Below are 20647 nucleotides of genomic sequence, written 5' to 3'. Positions count from 1 at the left end.
ATTCGTGAAGACTATTGCTTGGCTGCCTTAGCAAATTTTAGTGAAGCAGACATGGGCTGGATAGAGGAAGGAGTTGACAATTATCTACTAGTTGATTCTGCAGTTGAGGACTCCGAGTACCTGCCTAGCAAGGAGATATTAAAGAAGATGTTTGATGAAGCTAGGACATATGAAACCCAATTGCCTTTCGAGGAGGAGGCTGCAGCGATTGTCGACCGTCTTGGTTTGGCAGATATGGGTAAATTTTTGGCACCTATTGTGTATGAAGACAGTAAGTCCACGATCCCTTTGTGGACAAGATCCTTGCTTAAGGGTGATGAAAATCAACAGGTAATAGAGCTGAAGATTTTTTAAACTATAAGAATTTGATTTACGTGGACTTTGTCGATTGTGTCAATTAAACATATAACATTGGTACTAGGTTTTTGTATATGCTGATGATTTCTTGAAGATAGCAGGAGGCTCAAGATCATCCAGTGCTTCCACTTCAAGGTTAACAGGTCATCGAAAGGATGTTGCTCTCACTCAATATATAAGATCCAAAAGATTATTTGAATGAATATTTGTAGACATTGGAAATGGCTTACGATGATGTTTGCCTAGAGCACAATATTCACATATCCCCATATGCGGGTGAGATTTGAGGTCCATATCTCTCACAAGATCATGACTCGATGAATATCAAGAAGATTTAAGAAATTTGAGTGAGCAAACCGATAATGCCATAGCTTACAATCCAGATCTCCTAGAGCTGTAACAACATTTGCAACATCCTCATTCAATGAAAGTTCAAAGAGATTACCATGTCGAGGACCAACTGCAATAGTGGTGCCATCCTTTTCGATGCGACACTTTGTATTATCAAATCCAACAAATAGACCAAGATCCACAAGCCGCGCAACAGAAAGTAAGTTTCTTTGTAAATCAAGAACATATAAAAATCCTCGTAATATTTTGGTTGAGGAAGAAGTTCCCAAATACAAGTTGCCAATACCCATTACTTGGCAAGTTGTATTATCAGCAAGATAAACCACTTTCTTGATAGGAATTGGATGATAATTGTGTAACCATTACAATTGATATGTCATGCTGCCAGTAGCACCAGAATCAACAATAAAGAGAGAACCATCACGAACATGTAGTACCTTTTCTGGAGAGACATTATAATGAACCAAATTAGTCTCTTGATGAACATTGTCTTCATCATGAGGATTTTGTTGAGTAGCATAAGCTTGATTTTGAGCTTCATCATAACGCCTCTTGATTCAGTTTACCTGAACTGTCCTAACATTTGACTCCTCAGAACTCCGATTGACAAACCGTTTTGATAGGATTCACCAACACCATACCATCTACACACCAGCACCTGGTTTTGGTTTTAAGGACGCAATTAAGAAACAATTCTAATTACAACAAGTGGAGCTATAAAATCATGTAGGCAACATATAATCAAAGAACCAATCAACCCTACACAAAACTATTACCAAAGATCAATCTTGTAAGACATGAAATCATAATCATAAATTGAACAAGAAGACGTAGATGCTTCCCTTATGATTAGAATCACTCTGATACCATGTTGAGAGAGGGAGAGAGACGAGACAAGAGAGACACCACATACGCTCCACAAGAATGAGTCATATTAGTCACAAGTCACATATATATAGGAAAGACCTAGAGTGAGTTAGGGCTAGCTATATATAGCTCCAACACATGTAAGCCTTTTTAAACCTTATGGTAATGTGAGCATACATTTTCAAATGCTTTAACTCTCACTTAACTCAATATTGATATCCAAGTTACAAATTTACTAGTCTCTACTAGTACATTTATATATTCTTTAATAGTATATTATATTATTGAATATTTTCCACATATGGTCCTTTAGATTTGCAATATTGAAGGTATTAGAAGAAACCACTCTTAGAATTTTGTAGGTCTTGGCAAGTATCATGCTAAGCATTCTAATTTCAAAAATATAAAGTGCCAGGTTTATATTTGAGAGTATCATGAGAATGATAAAATGCTTAAACTAAGCAACGTTTTGTATTTGAAACTTATAAATTTTTTTATACTAAGAAAATTATTACCATAAATATGATAAAAGTCTCCTCCATGTCTCTATGTGCAAGCCAAAACTTTAAAGTGTTGGAATTGATTTTGATTCTGAAAAACTTGAAAAGTGGGTTTGTGTTGATACAAGTTAGAGTACATTATTTTAAAAAAAGGCTAATTATTTTACATAGAACAATTGGGAGAGGATAAAAAAGACAAAGGGGATGGGGGGTAGGGAAACTTCTCATAGTAAAAAATGCATCCAGCTTTTATAGGAACATTATGGAAGCTTGATCCCCATAAAGAGCTTGGATGGTTGTGTGAAAATTGTTAGAATATATTGTGGAAGGTTGATTCTAAGGAAGATCTCGGTTGGGGTGTGTGAATTTTTGTTAGTAGAAGAAGAGTGAAAGAACTTGGGTATTTTATAATATACATAAAAGGTGGTGTTTTTTCTCACTAACACCTCAAATTTTTTGGGGGACCTTGGATGCTACTACATAGGTGCACAAGCTAGTTTTAAGAGAGGAAGAAACCAAAGACCACTAGAAGATGAACTATTTAACATTTGAGGAAAAATGAAGAAAGTTTTACTTCTTTATGTACATATAGACATCTAAGATGTGTGATTATAGGACACATGTTCAATGTAGGTATGGTTGGCTAGGTACACTCAAGTTGAGTACATAGTGACCACTTTGATGATAACTCTCATCATCACATAAAAAACTAGATGGGGAGAAGGGTACACTTGCTGTTGTTGATGGTGACTCTAGTAGTGTCATTTAACGTCACAAAAACATCAAATCAATGTAGTTTAATAAGATATACTCACATATTAAAAAATATTTAATTTCTTTATCTTCATTGGATGCTGACCATTAGATTTTAGGAGTTTACTAATGTCACTCATGTCATGTGTTTTAGGGAGAAAACATCAAGATTTATCTTAAGCTCCTAACATGTTAGTACATGAATCTACCCAAAAGTAAAAACCATATTGTGCATGGGAGAATTCTAAGTTCATATATCATACGTGAGTCAATGATTTTATTTTGGGTAAAAAAATAAAAACTTTGCTAACAAAAGGCACTATGCCAAGTTTTGGCCACAATAATATCCTTAAATCACCCCCAAATTATATTATAAGTCCATATATCATATGTGAGTCAATGATTTTCTTTTGGGAAAAAAGATAAAAAACTAACAGAAGGCCTTAGGGGACAAGTTTTATCCACAATAATATCCTTAAATCACTCCCAAATGATATTTGGTTGCCTTTTGCTACCACATGATAATTTTGCCTATACATGGTTACCATATCCTATTTTCAAACCACATAAAAGTTATATACTTCTGCACATGTATAGGATGCACTAATGGACATATTATCAAAAAATATTGTTACAAGTGTCTCCACCTACATAAAAGAGTTGTGTGATGTTGAAAAAACCTTTAACTGTAATTAAGTGGCACGACTACTGCTTTGAGATTTGTTTCCAAGGATATCAAAAACTTTGAGCAAAGGTGCTAACTTTTAGTGTTCATTATACGCTTTCCTAGATGCAAAAAATTGGAAGCATCACTAAAGTAAGCTATCATTATACGCTTTCCTAGGTGCAAAAAATTAGAAGCATCACTAAAGTAAGCTATCATTCTTATATAGCAAGATAAGGGTGTTATTCACTCGTCTATTATCTAGCTTGTAGGGTGGCATAATGCTTGAGAAAAGAGTATGTACTTTAGTGTTCTGAAAAAGGGGCACTTGAGCTTTTCCTCTAGATGGTTGATTTATTAAAAGCAAGTAAATGTGGTGTGAATTTGTTCTTTGGTTGAATTCTAAGCTTAGTGAAATGCTAATTTATATGTGAGGTTTTCTTGTGAGAACATTATACTATGACTCACGAATTGATAAATAGAGTAAATTTATCCAAATGGGTCCTTTTGCCATCGATATTCCAATTCACTAATAAAGTGTGAAGACAAGTGGGTTGAATTGTGAGACTCGCTGAATGAAAGTGTGGTCATCACCAATTAAAGTGGCTCTGTTCATTCAAGTGTGGTCACTCACCAGTGAATAATTATGTTCTTGGTATAAGGGTTTAAAGTTCGAGTGCTAGAGAAAAACGTTTTTCCTAGTCGATGAGAAAAAAAGACAAGTTGGAGTACAATCGGTTTTCCTGTTCAAAATCTCATTATTAACCGATTTTTATAACTAAAAACCTGTAAATTTTATCAGTTTTTGCAAAGACAAGTATGGATTCAATAGATTTTTTTAAAATTTTTGTAAAGACAAGTGTGGATTCAATGGTTTTTTTTTTGGGGGGAGGGGGGGGGGATTTTAACCGGTACAAAATACACGAAAGGAGGGTATTTTTTTTTCTAGCAGTGGAAATTTAAACGTTTGAGAGAGAGAGTGAAGGCGGGTGTTATGGTATAGACATGTGAAAGGGAAGGGGAGGCAATGCAGAGGAGAGATACTTTGGGATATGCTATCTACGGCTCTCGTCTGCGGGTTCATCATGCGGTTTGCCAAATCATCGACAGCAATGATATAGTCGTTTACTATCGTTTTGGCTACACAGCACTATAGCAGCTGAGCAGCTGAGCAGCTGCAGTCTCATTAAATTATATTCGCGAGACGGGGCCGCGGGGGTACTACAGTCTACTGCTCCTCCACGTCCCGGTCTCAAATGCCTAATAAATTGGACATATATACCAAGACGAAAGACCAGACCTTAGTACAAATGTACAGACTTACAAATATACAGCCACTTATACACCCCATTTGCAAGCTGGCGCACACACACACACACCCACACCCACTCTCACAGTCTTAGCAAAGTTGGCGCACAGAGTGATGTACACACACACACACACACACGCACAGAGTCTTAGCAAAGTTGGGTTGTGGCGCACAGAGAGATGTACACACACGCCACACACAGAGTCTTAGCAAAGTTGGCGCACACACACAGAGAGAGAGAGAGAGAGGGAGAGAGAGAGAGAGAGAGGGGCAGCCTCAGACCTCTTTCACGATGAACGTGTGTACAAACTCATGCAATTCACTTCACCCTAGCTTTCACCTTTGAGATATCATCATTTCTCTGCATCCATGAGCACGTGAAAGGCTAGAAAGTTGCTCTCCCCCCCCCCCCCCCCCCCACCTCCTTTTTTCCCCTTTCACACCAAGAATCTTCAAAATTTGAGTCCTTGGTAGATTCGTTTAACTACATTACTTGAGCACCTGACTATTCTCAGCCCACAACACACTTGTGGGAATTAATTAGGCATACATTTCAACACTTCACGCCAATTGTTCATTGGTCATCAACACAATATTTATTGTTCATATCGTAGTGGTGCTGCTGGTGGTGGTGCTATGCCTACTATTACCAACAACATACTTTAACATTCATTTATAGTTGATCCCCAACTGTGGATTGCGTTGGTGTGTAGCTTGTGACTCTTAAATTAAGGGCCCCTCACAACCACTTGGACAAGCTGAATTTTGACCCAATTTTCGTCTTTTAAAAAAAATTAAAATCATTAGAATCACAAGTAATCTCACCTCTCTTTGGTAGGTAGGAGCCTACTTGAACCTCCTCCTCGAACCTCCAGACTATGTCCTAAACCTCCAAATTCTTACCATGCTGCCACATAGCAGCCTCGTGAAACTCTTCCTTTACCAAATGTAGAATAATGTTGACAATGATATTATTATAAAATAATAGAGCATTTAATATGAAACTAACCATATAAATATGATATTATTATAATAGTTATTAACCAATATATATAGGTAACTGATATTAAACAAAAGCATATTATATTTAGTTATTAAATATTATATAACAATATAATCCAATAGGTAATATTAAATGCAATAGTTAATACTAAATTTAGTTATTAAATAACGTATAACAATATAATCCAATAGTTAACATTAAATGTAATAGTTAATATTAAACTATAGCATATTATATTTAGTTATTAAATAATGTATAGCAATATAATCGAGTAGTTAATATTAAATACAAAATATAAAAATGGATGTTGACAACATCTAATAATTAGAATACCTTGAACAATTCAAATTCTCTCATAATAGACTCGGACTGAAGTTTTGTAATATCAATATCTGCAACTTGTTTAGGTGGATGTGCATTCCTTTAGTAAGGTAGTCCAATACATTTGTCAAGTGTTACAAATGTAGATGAAGCACGATGGATGAAAGTTAACCCATGATTGACTACAACAAATATGTGAGCTACCATTGATGCGTGACCTTGTAGTTTCTTCTAGAGGGCACTACATGAGAGCTATACATGTGGAAGGTAAAGCTTATAATTCTACTATACCCTCTTGAAATATTTGATTATTTTACAATATGTACAGAAAAATATGCTAGCCTACATGCATGCAATGTACTACTCCTTCTATATGGCATATCTTTTGTGGATCAATCATGGAAATGATTATTGTGTAAATGACTCTCATGGCTATTGGCAATGAGGATGATACAAATTATTATGAGGCATATAGACTCCAATGATGATGGGGAGGGTGTAGTATAGGATATAATAGTCTATACCCTTTTATCCATAATGTAGATTATATATATAATATATTATATACCCTTTTCTCCATACACTTTTATATATGCTTTCTATATATCATGTTTATTATTATTTTTGGGTGCAATTATTGTCGTTTAGACATTTGTATGTATGTTATACACTCATTATACAATTTATATCTACACAAATAGGTATCTTTTTACGATTTAGTCACTTATTAAGACACATGTGTTCATGAACATTTGGATGTCCTTTATGTATTGATGTTGTTCTACCAAAATTTGGTTTGATCTCTTATGATATTAGATGTTAAGTGTACTTAAATTCGTGCAATTATTTTTCCCTTAAGCAATCTTTAGTTACAAAGAACAAATTAATAAGTCACCAAATATGGTGACTCAAAATTAAATATTCCACTAGGTGCCTTTGCATACATGCAATCCTTTATTGTTGATGATGACAACACGAGAGAGAGAGAGAGAGAGAGAGAGAGAGAGAGAGAGAGAGAGAGAGAGAGAGAGAGAGAGAGAGAGAGAGAATTTCTCCTAATGTTTACTGGAGGCTAAAATGTCCTATAAATACAAAATTGTTAAAAATCTTCAACTAATATGGATGCAAAAGTTAGTCTCACCACCTAATTGGGCATCTTTGATGTGCCTTTGGTTGCCTAGCATATGGTTGCATTCATCATTTAAGAACCACGGAGACTTAATCTCACTACTACAAGATCTTCAATTTTTGATGTCCAGCTTTGATGGTATTTGCATCATCGAAATGAGTGTCAAAACGGACGTCAAAATAAGCGTCTATGTTTGTGTCGAAGTAAGTGTCAAAATGTCTGTCTAAAAAAGCATTAAAACAAGCATTGAAAAAGACAACGAAAAAATATTTTTTTTGATTTTTTATTTGGTGTGACTTCTGAAAAGAATTCAAGTGTTTTTAGTTAGATCATAGTCCTTATCAACCCAGTTTTTAGTTACTTTTCAAATAAATACAAAGATCTATGTAATAATATATATAAGAAATTAAAATGCCAATATTTATCTACCAAAGCTTGCACTAATGATCCCAGATACAAGGATATATGTAGCAATATTTACAAGAAATTATGATAATTGTTTGCTAAAGCCCCCATTAATAGTCCCAAACAAGAAAACTATGAGACAAAAACCAAGTATTGCTTGCCAAATAAAAAAGAAATAAGATGTTATATCTCATCATCGACTCTCTCATCCTCAGCTAGATCCATGGCTCCAAATACATCTATTTCTAGAAAGACCTCTCCATTTGTATCTTCATCAATGGGTGTAGCCTCATTTGTTGTAGGAGTAGAAGGTAGTTCATCTGTATCGTCCTTTTCTATTTCAGGCATTGGAGGTGGTTGTGTTGAATGTTGTTCTTCTATTTCTTCTTCGAATTCCGGATTAGCTGTTGTGTTTGCTTTTAGTTCAAGTTCTAGTTGTTGAATTAATACCTTCATTTGATCCTTCTTCTAGTTGTTCAAATGGATCAATATCTGCTTCCTGTGCTTCTTAAGTGGGTTCCTCAACCTCTACTTCATTTGATATTTCCATATCTTCCAATATTTGTTTACTGTGTGGATCAATTTGGATTACAACCACCTATGATCTCTCAGGTCCACCTTGAAGACAACTTGCTGATAATGCTTTGGTAGCACAAATGTGTCCCTTTGGTTTGTCATCCATTGCTAAAAGAGAGCACATATCTTGTGGTAGGTTTTCAGATGGGGATAGAGGGTCAACCTTATAAACATGGAATATAGAAGTATTGATAAATAATAGAAGGGGAGAAATAGGAGTGCATCTCGACTATATTTTTGACGAGCATATCAGCACTGAGTACTACATGTCTCATCAAGTTTCTAGCTATGTAGTAGCTACTACTATGAGGAGTAAACAAACTGGGGAGGAGTTCTATTCATTTCATAGGGCCCCTCCAAGAATGATTTTCCCTAGATCTTTCATTAGGGTGATTTCATAGGGTAGGATGATTGATATTATTGTATTTAGTTGTGATTTATATGCATTTGACAGCTTATATTCTGCATATATGTACTCAAATTCCTATATGTCTTTGTTTTATTTTTTTGACACGTTTAATTTTTCATTCAATATATTACTAGTAATTAAAAATGTAAATGTATGTTAAGTTTACATGATTTTGTGTTAAAATGGTATGCATGTTGAAATGCATGTGTGTGGTTTAAAATTTAAAAAAGCATACAAAATTTATTTCGATGGTGTGAAATGCACATTCATCTCCATTACATTACTATAATGAAATTATGCATGATGATATACATGTGTGTGGTCATAAATGAAATGAGCATACAATATTTATCTCCATGGATTGAAACACACATTCATCTCAACTCCCAACCACCTCATGATTCTTACACAACACAAACCATAGCCAAATACAATTTAAACAAACCCTAGATATAGCTTTAGTTTCAGTATTATCTCCCATGAGCCCTAAGCAGAAGCTACCTTGCTCGTGTCTACATTCATTAAAAGAACGCACTTCTACAAGCTAAAATAGAGAAAATAACTTTTCTAATTAAAAGAATGCGACCATTTTTAGAATCTCCAAGTAAATGATGGTTTTAACCAATGATTGTCAAGGAATTTTAAATTGGTGAATTTACATTTGAGAGAGAGAGAGAGAGAGAGAGAGAGAGAGAGAGAGAGAGAGAGAGAGAGAGAGAGATGCAATTTAATTGCTTTTATTTATACATTTAGGGACTAGATTTTATACATAAGGTAGCCTCTAGATATCCCAACCCTCATTGTGCACCACATATTTCATAATTTCCATGAGAATATTCCTCCACAAAGGGAGAGAGAGAGAGAGAGAGAGAGAGAGAGAGAGAGAGAGAGAGAGAGAGATGCAATTTAATTGCTTTTATTTTGTACATTTAGGGACTAGATTTTATAGATAAGATAGCTTAAAGAGATCCCAACCCTCATCATGAACCACATGTTTCACAGTTTCCATGAGAGTATGCTAATCTCATAAGAGAGAGATCTTGTCCAATATTAAATTCTAAGATATCAGAGAGCACATATTGATGAGCCATACAAATCAGCCAAAATATGATGACACTTGGGATGACATGGTAATAACTATAGTTTGTGATATATTTCACATCCACAGAACTTATGGCAAAAAGAAAGGGAGGAAGATCAACATAAGCATGACCATTTAATGAAAGAAGCCTCAACTCATGCTTTCAAAACACAAAACACTCAAGCCTTTTTGCAAGAGTGTTCATTTTAAATCTACAAACTCAACATTTAGGCATTAATTAGAAGCATATCCATGCTTGCATCAAGCATTGTGTGTTGTATAGATGATATTATGAGAAAAGCACACATGGATTAAAAGCATGTCCATGCTTGCATCAATGCATGTGTTTTGTATAGAGGAGATGAGGCTAGCCCCAAATCCTCTTGTGTCAAAGGGAAGACCAACAACTAGTCCATCCTCACAGCTATAGTGTGAATCCAGGACTAAAGATATCCACACAATGAGCTCGAAATACATGGTTAGAATGTCGAGTTGTCCTGGCACGAAAGAACTGTGCAAGCTAAGACTAGGATGTGCCATAGGTGCATTTGAATCTCAAACCACATAATCAAAAACCATACATTATAAATGGCAAATGATGCACCCAAAGGTATATGTCACAGCTCTGCAACAAAACCTAGGGTCGTGTCGACAAATCATAGAAACCAAACATACATAGCTTGTAGTTTAAAGAAAGCTACACCTAAGATTATCCTAGCTTAGGATGATTAGCCTGGATTAGAGAGAAAGCTAAAGATGTTTAAAGGTATCCAAAGATATCAAATATCATAAAGGTTTCAAAGTTTCAAAAGATATTCAAGGGTACAATAGTCCTAGGTTAGTGCCTTTTATAGTCCCAAGGCCCTCATGCCCTCTAACACCACATGTGTAAATGCCCCTAAGCTCCATGTGCCTAGACCCAACTCCCATGTGTATGTGTAAGCCTAAAATCCCTTTGTTACAAACCATCCCCTCTTACAATGATTTCATTCTCGAAATCGAAGGGTGGTCGTGCACAAAAGGGCTATACAAAGCCAAAAATCAAACATATAGTCTGAATACACTCAAATGCAAAAAACAAAATTACGTCTACAACTTAAATGATCTAAGGGCCTCCTAGATCAAATGGGAAGCCAAATAATTTCATGATCAACACCATAGACCTCGTGCCACCTGGATCGAAAAGGGTAAGTTGTATCACCCCTAGCCATGAGTGACGGGGCCGCCTAGATCGAACGTCAAGTAACGCTCCCCCACTATCAAAAGGTGGTCACCAAAAGGATGCTTGGATCAAATGGAAATCCACCAGTCATACCATCAAGATCAAGGTCTAAATACCCACAAAGGTCAAAGATAAATGTGTCATGATGGTGTGCCGTAATTCTAGATTATGTCCATTATGAAAAAAAAATGAATGCTCCAAAAGTGGTGTCCGTTTCAATGCATAGGCATCCACGAGCATCATAAAAGAATGCCTCATAAACCAAGTCAATGCGTGGATCAAGAATTGATGTATCATGCCTAGCTAGGTAAAGCCATGCCCTCAACACATGAATCATTTGCAACTCAACCAAAGCATGGTCCCCATCACATATGACCACACAAGCATGATCTATAGTATGTATATCCACGTGATCTAACTCACACACATCACTATCACTATCATTATCACTATCACATACATTATCATATCCACATGATCTAGCTCACACACATCACTATCACATACATCATCATCATGTGCATGTGTCAGTGACATCATGTGCACATGTGTATCTCTATCATCATATGTATGTGCGTGCGATACATCAATATCATGTGTATGAGTATAAGATACATCACCACAGGTATGTGGTTGTGGTACATCATCATCATCTGAATAGTCCACATCCTAAGGGACATAATCATAATGACTCAAGAGTGTAGGATGTGCTCATATAAGTCACCAAAAATAAAACAGTCCCATGTGAACAATGTGGAACCATCTGTGTTGAGGTATCCAAGCAATGAAACAATAAAATCACGATGTTTACACCATCTAGACCATCTGGTACAAGCATCACCTCATCAAAACAAATGTCTCGAGTGACTAGGCATCAATCCCATGAGCTTGAATAACCCATCATGGCATGAGTATACCGCCTCATCATTGCATGAAGTCGACGAGTGAGGGTCTAGTGGTCTAAGTCTTGAAATGCCAAAAGTATGTGTGAACGTGGCAAAAGATATGTAATTCATGACACAAAATGGCAAGTCAATGCAGCGAGAACGTAGCCACAATGATAGTGTATGAGCAAATCTCAAGCAATCAGATCTCATGCAATGAATCGACAATAGAATCGAAAAAAGTCGATGATGATGATGGTGTGTCGAGTGTCGGTCATAAGAAGAATAGAAATAGTAAGAATAACCCATAGCTACGTGTGAACACCACCCAAAAATTCTTAAAAGGTCTATAAAATCCCAAAGTGTGCGAAAAAACCCACAATGTGCTATGTGTGTGAACAAGGGCTAGCAAAGTACCAAGGAGTCACATTACGTGCAAACAAGCCCCATAAATCTGCAAAAGAGTACTCACGCATGAAAGAACTCTGAATATGTAAACATCTCACAAAGACATGTAAATAACTCCAATGACCCACATGTAGCATGTGAACACCTCAAAGCATAATATGTGAATAGCCCAAAATTTCCTACCTCTCACACATGTGAACAAGCTAGTGTTAATAGTAAGGAATGTGAGTGGATAAGGGTAAATGGGCAAGGGTCCAAGTGGCTGTGAAAGGTTACAAGAACGAGGAAGTTTGGGCAGGGATTTGAATGGACAAGTATAGATAGCCAAGGTGTCGAAAAGGAAGTGTGAAAGGCTTTTAAAAAATCCTAGATTTTTTTCTATCTTCTCCTTCACGTTCACGCTAGTGGTATGCCTTCCTTCTCTTGTTTTGTTTTTCTCTGCCTGCTACACGTGGTGAGCCTCTTAGTGGAAATGAACCATAATATGTATATTTGTTGTTTTTCTTGTTTCTTGTTCATTTAAACAAATCCTTATTGAACCACGTGTTGCTTACCATGGCTTGTTGAGCTAAGCCCGTCTGCACCAGTCTGAGCCTTTGATCAAAACGCGATGAGTTACTCTCTCATTTTTTAAAAAAATGTATGCGCCATGTTTGATTGACACCAGAGTCTACGTTGTAGCAAAATGTAGCAACGCAATGAGGTTGTGTTCTTACGTTAAAAAACACTACTGTGTGTGCTTGTGTCCCTACTGTACCGATAGAGCTTCCACTCGCTCTGCTGAGCCTTGAGTAATTCCCGTGTGTGCTACAGAGAGAAACATGGTCTGTGCTTGGATTGGCTGATTCTGTAGACTTGCACAGTTGAAATCTTTAGTCAAAGGCTTTGTAGCAAAAAGAGTTGATGATGTGCTTGAACTTAGGCTACCCAAATGATTGCTATGTTATGGCACCTTCACTCTTGCTTGCATTTGCTTAAGTTTGTTGAACATTCATATGTCTTTTCCCATTAGCCACATCAGGCCTTGTAGTGTAAGATGCACACTAGCTTGCTAGTGCTTTGGGTTCGATTCCCAAAGAGATGTTTGTTGTTGGACTTGGTAGCTTCCCACTCAAGTCCTTGCAATCTTGTTCGTAGTATTAATGAAGCTTAGTCAAGTGTAAACTTATTGTTCAGCCATATTTGAGCCTTACTATGCATGTTGTACCTTGTGTGTGATGATTGTAATCTAATATCATTAATATTAGCTCAAGAATGTTAAGATTTTCAAGTAACTATTAAACTAAAGTAAGATAATGCCTTAATCATTTACTGTGATGTAGTCTTTGTCAATCTTAATAAGAAAATTGTGTTAATGTCTTTGATCAATAAAGGTTTACAAGATCTACTCTTAATCACTTTGATTTAATCCAAACTGGTTTAATCTTAACATATTCTACCTGCAGTCCAAGTGTTTTGCTCTCTGCAATCTTTCTTGACAAATTGTTTACACAACATGTTTTTCTTACAAGAAAATAGTGAAGAGTAATAAAGATTGAAAGGTTTAATCAAGAACCACTCACTGTAGCTTCAAGATATGATTTCTCCACTCTCTTTGCATTTCTTTATGAACTGCAACAAGAAACTATAAATAGTACTTTGCACAATAACTTTGCATAGATCTGTTATGCAACTATGAACTGCACCACTCTACACGCAACATATTCTCCACAAAACTACACCTTGCACTATAATCTTCTCAAATGTGCATCAAAACTATAAACTACTCTGAAATCTATATAGAATCTTCAATCTACACCAATTCTTGATAAGAACTGTACCAAAATCTACACAACAACCTTTAATATCCTCCAAAACTTCTAAGATTCCCTAAAACTAGGCAAATATGGAAGGAAACTAACGTTTATATAAGATTTGATGAAAAGAAGCACTAATCAAGGAGATTTACCAAAAACAAATCCAAGAAAATCACTCTGGAAATAGTTGAAAACCTTAATTTAAAAATCAAGAAAATCAAGATTCTCTCAAATCTGTGCAGGAATAAGGATTTTTGAAATCTATGATTAGCATATATCCAAAAATTATTATCATTAATTTCATTACTAATCCACTCAAAATAGAATGAAAATAAAATCTAAAAACTGTGTAAAAGCACTAATTTAAAAATGGATTAAGTATTAATTATTGCTTAATCAAAATATCAAGATCTAAGCCAAGAGATTTGATACCATAGAAAGAAATCTACACCTAGATTAGCCTGAGATTAGCCTAGCTTAGGATGATTTGCCTATGATTAGCTTGGATTAGAGATAAATCTAAAGATGTCTAAAGGTATCCAAAGATAATAAAGGTTTCAAAGGTTCAAAAGATAATAAAGGTTTCAAAGGTTCAAAAGATATTCAAGGCTACAATAGTCCTAGGGGTAGTGCCTTTTATAGTCCAAGGCGCTCATGCCCTAACAACACATGTGTAAATTCCCCTAAGCCCAATGTGCCTAGGTCCATCCCCCATGTGCATGTGTAAGCCTAAAATTCCTTTGTTACAGTGGTTAGCATTATGCCAAGTCAAATGGGAATCGACGTCATCGCACCCAATGTAGCACAACTCGAAACATCCGAGGAATGATCCACTATATACATGTGTGTATTTGCATGATCTAGACTATGCATCACATCCTCATGTGTAAATCCCTCTATGTGTGCATGATCCTCGAAGGTAAGAATATGATCAATAGGATCGCATTGTCACTGAAGACTGACAATGTATCCACACATGAGAGATAACTAGAATCATCATCCCAAAAATAATTAGCCCTGGAATCTCCAAGGTCATTGAAGTAATCCTCATAGGTAGGGTCTATCTCAATCAATAATGGATTTAAGAAAATATCTAAGTCGAATGTGAAACTCTTTAGATCCATATGAATAATCATGTGTCTCCTATGAGATATCACCTCAGTTGTAAAATTGACACTCCCCTCGTGCTCACTAACCTGGTGTGTGCTAATGGATGCATCAGTAATCAAATCCTAACCCAGGAGATCATCTAATGTCAAGCTATGATCCCTAGGAAGGTAGGTGGGCCTAGGTGAATGAACACTCGTAATGCTCAATGCCATCCCTGCCCCTCGATATCATGTCACACATCATGCCCACATGTGGGCTAGATCATGCCCACATGAGCCCACATGCCCAAATCCATATTTGGCTAAACCAATGTTGTTGCGTGACTCTTCTTAAGAAAGAAACTTTATAGGGTGGAACAAGATGATAAAACAAGTTTTGCAGCTCATGTAAATTATATAAGTTATATCATTCATCAACTAAGTGGTGCCAGGGTTAAAAAGATGAGGAAGCTATGTTTGTCTTACTTTTTCTAGTATGCCTCCATCTTATAAAAAATGTGTCTCTCTGATTGCCAATCAGCCTTACCTCACTGGCATCATCACTCATCATTGGGGTGATATGGATGGAAGCTAGCAAGGCTTCACTGCACGTGAAAAATCCTTGCTGAAATTTTGTTTCTAAATTCCCTACCTAGCAAGGAAATTTTGACGCTTAGCAACAAAATAATGCTGCTGATGAGCACACCGAAATTTCACTACTCAGTAGTGACAAAAAGCCCCGACATCCCCATTGCCTCAATGCTACTAGAAATCATTGTGATGTCCTCGACGTGTTGTAGTGCTTGTATCTTGAAAATAAAAAATACATGCCATTGTGTTAAATTCTATTGCACACACTCATTACATGGAAGTACAAGTAAGGTTTACTTTTTCTTTAATACAAAGTCCTACGTAACTCTTAATCAAGTTGGTATAAATAAACCCTCACTTATGCAACTCTTAGTCAAGTTGATATATAACGCTATTATAAAGAAAATAAACCCTCACTTTTTACCCTTAGAGCTATTTTGAGTAGATTTCAAAAAACCTAAAAAATCATGCTTTTATTGCCCATGCTGGAAACTAACACTATCACTTAATCAAAAAATGGATCATTGTGGTTTTCAAATCCTCCCCAACAATGTGCGTTAGAAAAGATGTACAACCACTACAAATGTCTCTTCTCTTGTACCTCTGTCATTGTGGCCCATTGTAATTGTAAACTCAACCGCCTATTGAAATGAGGTTATTAAAAACCATAATGATTGAAGTGTATTTATGTTATGCTATAGCCCATTTGTATGGAGATAAATCTTGCAAAATCTATCACTGTCTCTAATTACTAAGACATCTCATCTAGTGTTCAAGCTAAGTTTTTGGGGTGTCCTTACTATTAAAAATGGTTGGTTCTCTTAAAGAGGGCCCTTTTAACACAAGGTAGTTAGATTTGATGCATAACACAGAAGTGGAGAGTTAACTAACACATCCCCTTGATTTCCACATAATAATTATTTAATGGACCACATATATGTGAACCTAAACACAAGCCCATGCAACATTGACTTCTAACATTTACATGATTCATAGTCTAAGTAGGCTTAATAAACTACGTAATAAACATTTCTAAAGTATGAATTTAATGAAAAACCGCTTTATCACGTGACACATTAGTATTTAGCTCATAAAGGTTCTAATTATTTTTGTATTAAATTATCATGCTAAACATATGTCTTCTATTTGAATAAAGAGAAAGTTCATTTCAAGTTTAATAATGTTAAGTGCTGATGCACCATGATTAAATAATATAACTAGTACTATGACATTAATTAAATATAACTAATATGACATTAATTAAATATAACTAGTACTATGATGTTAATTAAATACAACTAGTATGACATTAATTAAATAATATAACTAGTCCTATCACATTAATTAAATATAACTAGTCCTATGACATTAATTAAATATAACTACATTTTAAAATTAAAGAGGTAAGAATGAAATCAATATTATCCCCTAGCCACCTTGTTGGTTTCTCGGCAAGCCAATCAACTGACTAGTTTTATGTCCTATGTAACCAACATGTTCGATGATTCATCTCTAATGTCCCAGCCACAGCAAGATGGTTCTTGTCTTCATGTATATATGTTCCATTCTCGTTAATACTTTTAATAATTTATTAGTTAAAAAACATAAATTGCCCTCACATATTATACTATGATTCAACAATAATATTCATATTTTGTATATTTGTCTATTTATGTAAAAAATGTTTAATTTTTAAATTTTCTTTTATATAAAATTATTTATTTATTAATTTTTTCTTCTACATATAATTAATTCCCTTCTTTTGTGACTCTTTTATTTCTTTGCTTTTCTTTTCTTTTTAATGTAGTTTTTTCAATTTGTAATTTATTTTTAGATTTTTTCATTATAACAATCAACATTGTTTTTTTGTATCATCAGGATCGTGCACAACTTCTTTTAGAAAAACAACTTGCAATAAAGGATAATATGAGTTTTCTAAAAAATTCTTGTCTTTAAATTTGCTTACCTTCATTTTCCTAATATCTTTATTTATCTAACGTAGCAGCAGACATTGTATACCCATTTGGAGAAACAAATAAACCACATAATCTAATTTTCCAATAAAATCCATAGTGGATCTGTCCATGAGGATAAGCCCCTCTGCATCGTTGGACATTCACATTAAAAAATTTAGTGATTTTTTTTAAAAGAAAGGTGGTTTTATATATTAGTCAATTTTTCTTTGAAAGAAAGGTGGTTTTGTATGTTAGTGATGACATTGTGACTTCCATTTGAGTGTACATAATGAATTTTTGTGTACACATGATTTTTTGGGTTGCAATTAGGTGGCAAATATCTTGAGATTGTAGATATATGTACATATATATATATATGTATATGTATATGTATATATATATATATATATGTATATGTATATGTATATATGTATATGTATATATATATGTATATGTATATGTATATGTATATATATATATATATATGTATATGTATATGTATATATATATGTATATGTATATGTATATGTATATGTGTGTGTGTGTGTGTGTGTGTGTGTGTGTGTGTGTGTGTATAATGATGATGACAAAATATACAACATTTAGTGTTTTTCTATATCTCATTCCATATTAAGGATAAAGAAGTCTAATTTTCCCTTTTTGTAATTTTCTTAACACTCTAGATTATACAATTTCACTTGATCATGTTGAACTAAGTTTGAAAACTTTAACTAGCAATTTCACAAAATTTGATAAGCTACCAGATATATTAAATAAATTTTTCTTCAAATACACCTTTATTACATTAGTCTTTTAAAAAATGACTTACTAAAAAATCAATGAAAATGTTAAAATCTACTAAAATTTTTGCCTTTGAAAAGAAAAACTTCTTTCTAAGGGTATTATGAATGAAACTTTAAGAAGAAACATGATCCGCAAATATGTTGTTGAAAAATCACCAAAATGTTACATGTTAGTTTGAAATAAGAAATCATCCATTTTAATGAAAAGATAAATTCGTACTTCTTCATGAGAGAATTGTTTCTTCTAGATGTGATTATTATCACCGAATGTGTCGGACATTTTTATAACTTAGTGATTTTACTTATGTTTACCCACAAGAATCAAGACTTTTCTCCATTGCCAGCTTCTTTTAATGGTCCTTACAATGTACCCATGCGATATAAAGGTACTTTTTACAAGTTTATGTATGTTAAAATTTTGGGGAATCTTTGACAAGAGAGACAAGGTCCTTGTGTTGTTTAATATTCAAAGGTCTTGAATATACAAAGGACCTTATTCAATGTGCATTATTGATTTTTAAGGGCTTCCATGATCTTAATTTGGATGGTATACAAAGGACCTTACTCAATGTGCATTAAGGGTTTCTACGATCTTAATTTGGATGGTATGTGCATAGAAAGCTTGGGGGAAGGTGACTAACTTAACAATCTATATCTGGATGGGTCAATAACTTATACATCACATGAAATCAAGGGGTATTTTAAAAATACCCCTGCCTACGGAGTTTTCAAGCTTTGATACATCGCTTTCTTAAAATTGAGATGACAAAAGTATCCCTTTAGTACGAATCTTTTCACTTTCTGAATTTTGAAACCCCTTATGTATGTAACTTTTTTGAAACTCTACGAGAAAAAAAAAACTTTATGTTGAACTCACATGTTATCTTACATATTTTGTCCCCCCCAAACCAAACCTATATAGCATCTGCATTCAAGGGTAAATAAAAGCCATTCATCTGTAAATAAAAGCCATTCACCTATAAAATTTACAGATCTTTAGATACATCCCTTGTAAATTTGGAGCTTTAAAAAATCTCAAAAAAAGCTTGTACATATATTATGCTCTTTAATGATAAAAAAATGCTTTATTCATATTTGTGTATCAAAAAGTATTAGTGCCATGGAATGACCACCTTGTAAGCCTCATGATATGGTATGGCCACATTGCAACTTAAGTCAGTTATGATAGTAGGGAACGTATTCTTCGTTGATTACAACATAAACTTAATCTCTTTTAATTACAAACACGAACTTCGTGAGGCACTCTAGTCTCTGAGGTTTTTACAAATTGAACTTATTCTCTTGTAATTACAATATAAACTTATTCTCTTTCAATTACAAATAAGAACACTCTAGCCTATGGCAAATATGAGCACTCTAGTCTATTTAATGCTATGTAAATGCCGTGGGTTAAGGTCTTTCAAGGTGAGTACGATGATGTAACAAGAGTATCACTTTCACTTGCTCTGAGGGGGTTAGAGAAATGTGAGGGGGTTAGATTTCTCTATGCAAGTTCTAGTTACTTTTAGAAAAGGAGAGAGAGAGATACGTCTCTATCGAGGAGGTCCAAGCTGACTTGGGGAAGAACGCTAGGAGAGGGAGAGAGAGAGAGAGAGAGAGAGACGCAAGCAGAGAGAGATGTGTGTAGAGAGAGAGGGTTGTGTGTGTGTGTTTGTATAGGGAGGGAGAGAGAGAGAGAGAGAGAGAGAGTGTGCGCCTTGAGGTGATGGGGATGAGGGGAGACCATGGTTTCGTGACATCATGTGGTAGTGCCTGAAGTCAATCGTAAAGTACGTGGAGACAAACGGCCGACCACACGCTAGTGTAGTATGAATATGGGTGAATCGCATGCCATAGACCATGGCGCGGTGCTCCAAGGCAATTACCATACCAAGCTCGCAAAAATCAATGGTACTGTCTCTGGTAGAAGTTAGAACACTTGACCAACGACAAGCCAGGCCGTGGGAACGAGCTTGGTTTAAGGAAAACGGGATTAGGGATTCGGGATGGTCGTTAGGACTTTCCTAAGGATTTGTAAATGTACATTCGGAAACCCTTCAAAGGAGTACTTCTATTCCCTCACATTACTCAGCAAATTTTGTCTTTGAGAAGACTTTGGCATCCTTGAGCTTTTGTTGTTGGGGGGTGTTTTCATACACGCTTTGTGTTTTGAGC

This window comes from Cibotium barometz, chromosome 30, assembly GCF_041138505.1.
Source record: "Cibotium barometz isolate CiBa-2024 chromosome 30, ASM4113850v1, whole genome shotgun sequence".
In the NCBI taxonomy this organism is placed as follows: domain Eukaryota; kingdom Viridiplantae; phylum Streptophyta; class Polypodiopsida; order Cyatheales; family Cibotiaceae; genus Cibotium; species Cibotium barometz.
Note: the sequence above shows the minus strand (reverse complement) of the source record.